The 4,520-nt window shown below is 41.9% G+C and overlaps 1 pseudogene; it reads left to right on the top strand.

The window, feature by feature from the left end:
• Positions 1–2,159: 2,159 nt before the first annotated feature.
• On the top strand, positions 2,160–3,137 carry LOC146554321 (uncharacterized; annotated as a pseudogene).
• Positions 3,138–4,520: the final 1,383 nt, after the last annotated feature.

Genomic DNA, 4,520 nt, shown 5'->3' on the forward strand with positions numbered 1-4,520 from the left:
TCTAACTGCTGTTGAGATGAATGATTTGCAAAAGCGCTCCTTCCTGCAGCGACGGTGTTTCAGTCTCTGACTAAAGGAGCTGCTCAGCACACTTGAGACTCATGCATAGGGTGATGTGGGTTGTTCATGATGGATGTCAACTGCACTAACATCCTCCTCTCACCCACCGCCTCCACAGACTCCAGAGGACATCCCAGCACAGAGCTAGACCTCCACACCAGTTTGTCAGTCCTGCTCCTGTCCCTGTCCGTGCATAGGACAAGAGTCCACTATCTCAATGTCTTTTCCTTAGATTTTCACCAGTGTTATAGGGGGTGACTTCCTCCTGAAGTGTATGACCATATCCTTTGTCTTGGTCTCACACCAGCCAAAACGGTCACTCATGACCCCTCTATATTCCTGTTCTTTCCTGTGTGATACACATCCGATGATGGCTGTATCATCAACATCAACTTCTGTAGGTACCATTGGCTCTCTGGCTCCCTCCAGCTTCCCTCAGTAGTGCAGGCTGGATGGTGTAGAAAGCACTGGAGAAGCCAAAAAACATCCCTGCCTGCTCTAGGTGAGAGAGGGATCGGTGTAACAGGTAGATGAGAGCGTCATCCACCCCGATTCCAGAAGGTGAACTGCAGGGGGGTCCATTGCAAATCTGCTCTGGTCAACACTCTGCTCAACTACATATATATATATATATATATATATATGTATGCATATACTTCAGTCACGTTGTCTCGTCTGCAGCTGGTGCCGGATGTTACTGCAAGAAAGACTGATGATGGAATTACAGACTGTGCATTCTTGAACGGCCACCTGAGGACTTTACAGTCTTCCTTTCACAGTGAGATGTTTGGCAGTTTTAATACTCAGTTCTCAGGATACCCCGCCCACACACACACACACACACACACACACACACACACATAATTAGTTATTTATTTTTACATGTCAGTCATACAGTTTGGATCTAGCTGTGTTTTAGTACGTCACTTGTATATTTTGTATTGTATTGCATACCTTTGTCCAGTTTTCTGGTCTTTCAGTTTATTTCATATGGAAACACAGCTCCTCCACCCTATTAAATATCTTCCATTTATTTGAACTTAATTCCTTCCTTCAGAACAAACTGCTGGGGACCTTTTCAATGGAAATAAGGGCGAATTAACCATCCTATAACACTCAACTTTGCCCAGTTGAAATTATGATGTTTTGTGACTTTTATTTACCATTAGAAATAGTTGTTTTATTCTGTTAAACAGATTGTTAAAATGAAAGAGAACAGTGTGTTTTAGGGATGGTGATGGTGTTGTGTTTCAACAGCCTTATCTTTGTGCTCAATTTCTCATTTTCCCACATCAGGGCAGAGACTCTATAGCAGGGCAGACTTCCTCCCTGTAGAGGGAGCACTTGTGCAGATTTTCCCAATAAGGAAGCGCTGAGGTGAAATTGTGCTTCATCAAGGCCCATCTGTGCGTACGCGGAACAAAGCGGACGTTGTATTATTTTCCTACAAATTAAAATAAAACAAAAGGAGTAAACGGTATTTCCAACAAGTTGTGCTCAAACACAACGTGAAATAGTTGGACAGAAATATTGAAATAACACCAGATTTTAGAAGAAGGTTAACCCCATAAACAATACACACACCACATCTTGGAGTAAAATAAACATAAATAATTTCAAATTATGCGTCATGAACGATGTAACCTCGGAACATTTTACACACACGCTACCCAAAAACAACACTTGCAATGAAGACAAAGTTACACAAGTGTACAGGAACTGTAAACACAACTGGATCAGAGCTTCATATGGAGGCGGGTGTTATTGCTAAAAGACAATAGCATCCACCATTACTCAGGCACGTAGCATAGCTATTAGGTTGGCAGAGCTGGAATAGCTCATGTAAATACAGTGTAATACACTTCACATCCTAAACATCTTAAATTATGAAAGACTAAACATCACAGTGTTCATCTGTGCACACAACTCAGTCCCAAGGCACTCTGCTGCCCTCTACTGTCCAAAGTGATATGGCACTCTCTTGCGACACAAAACTTTGTGAACCTCATTACAGCAGCAAAGTGAAACATGCGCAATTACCTCCATATGTAACAACGCTGAATTTACAGTTGTGACCACATGTTTGTGTGGGTCACAGAATGACTGTTGGAGAAAAAAATCAAGACAAGACAAATAAAACCATCTTACTTGTGGCTTAAATCTGCTCTGGTCAACACTCTGCTCAACTACACGATGGGAGTGAAGTGGGAGGATGAAGTCTGGTTTAGGGTTGTAGAGGAGGAGAAAAGAAGTCAGACATCAGGTGTGATCCTGTACGAGATCTTTGATTTTGAAGATGAAACTCTGCCCTGCTCTCTGGCCATCATCAACACTCCTGGATATGGAGACTCCAGAGGGACTGAACATGATGGACTTGTTGGATGGAGTTCATGAAGTTAGTGCAGTGGGTCTGGCGATGAAGGCGACAGACAATCGACTGGGTGACCGACTGATGTACGTCTTTGATTCAGTGTAAATTCTTTGTAACGATATGTAAGGAAAAAATTATAGCTCTCATCACACTCAGATGGAAGAAAACCTAAAAATACATTTAAGCTCCTGAAGGTGCAAAACTTAAATGTGCCAAAAATGAGAAGAATCGGTCTGTTCACTTCCTGTTTAATAACGGCCAGCTTGAAGATAAGAAAGAAAAATACCTGAAACTAAATTTTGAGCTCAGAGAGAGGAATGTAAGAGTTCACAGCCTTCCTGAAAGAAACTGCACCTCCAAAGCCAAGAGCAGCATTTAAAATGTTAAAGCAAAGTATCAGACTGACAGCCTGCATCCAAAATCTGCAAGAAAGAATCAGATTCACTGCAGTAAAACACAGAGAGATGAAACTCTAGAGAAACATGACAACATGAAGAATGAAGAGGTCACTCCATTTGTTGCTGAAGTTTTTAAACATAAAGAACCAATCAGAGACGAGACGCCTGGGCCGGGTTGTAAAACAGCTGTCAGCTGTACAGTCTGTGAGGAGATCTGTCACTGTCCTGGATGCATGGTGCCCTTAAATCACTGTGAGGTCTTTAGAGATGGTCTCTGCACGCCACGTGTCCTGCATCACTGCATGTGAAAGGTAAGTGGAGACATGTGACCAGGATAAGGAGAGGTCAGAAGAACGAACCACCAACAAAAGAGAAGGATGTTCATTGACTTGGAAAGAAAACAAACCGACTGACAGCCGAGAAGTTTTGTTTTGTTGTCTTTTCTTTTCCCGCCTGTCCCGTTTGGTTCTTTTGCATCAGAATTATTGTCTAAAGGCAAAGAAAGATGCCCAACGGATTTACTTTACCAAATGGACCATCCCGGCCTTGCCGTATATGCTCTGCTATACCCGGAGAAGCGGCCTCTCTCCTCCCCAGTGCTGCTTTTTGCTGGGACAACCAGCATTGTTGCTGTGGGAAACATAGCAGTGACCACTCTCCCCTTGGAGGATTTCTGGGAAGGAATGTTGGTGTTGATGGCATGTTGCTACACCTTACACTTAACACACCTGAAATGTGTTGCAACGGTCCTCTCTGTCATACAAACTGAGGTCATCGCTGATGCCATCCTTGATCAAGATGCCACTAGTGCATATAAGAAAGCAATAGCTGAGTGGAAGTCGTTCTTTGAAAAATAGGTGAATACCAAGCAGGATTTCATCGGGTCAGTTGCAGTTTGCTTAGTTTTGTAATACGTTTGAATAACTTGTGTTCCTAATTTGTCCTGAGAAATGGCTTCACTTAGAATTCCTTACAAAGGAATTTTTTTCTTAATAAAACTTTACCTGAGGCATGTGAAGGTTCAAGTCGTTTTTTGTATTATGCCATTATGTACAACATTGTGTGACTATGCCACCGTCACAAAAGTGTAAGACAGAAAAGTGTGTTTGATTTTACTTTCTGAATGAACACAACCAAATTCACTAAAAACCCAAGCATCTGGCATATTCAGAAGATCATTCTATATATTCAGACTTTCATTGTAATATATATATAATATTTTTCTAAACGGCATTCCATAATGTACATACATAAATATATACTATATATATTGTTTAGGGCGACTGGGGGAAAAAGTGGGCACGTCTTTTTTTTTCTTCTTTTCCTGATGTCATGATCCTGGGTCTGTTGGCCCAGCGTTTTGAGTTTTAGTTTATGTAAGCCCGTCAGGTTTCCTAAGTTCATTTGTTATCATGCCTAGGTGTTTCTAGTTCTTATTATTTCCCCCTCGTGTTTCCAACTATGTTAAGTCTCCCCTGCTCTTCATGCGTTTCATGTCTGTGTCTTACGTTGTCAAGTTCGGGTTGTCATGTCTATGTCTCATTATGTTTCCTGTTTTATTGTGAAGAGGTCTGGTGTTTCTGTGTTCATCGTGTTCGGTTTTACTCTCCCACTGTGACGTCATTATGTTCATGTGTGCCAGCTGTTTCCCCATGTGTTCCCACTTCCCTCATCATCCTCCTATGTGTATT

The sequence above is a fragment of the Mchenga conophoros genome, linkage group LG18 (assembly GCF_057382185.1).
Source record: "Mchenga conophoros isolate Kocher_MC1m ecotype Shallow Benthic linkage group LG18, M_conophoros_male_GT1.1, whole genome shotgun sequence".
Taxonomy (NCBI): Eukaryota; Metazoa; Chordata; class Actinopteri; order Cichliformes; family Cichlidae; genus Mchenga; species Mchenga conophoros.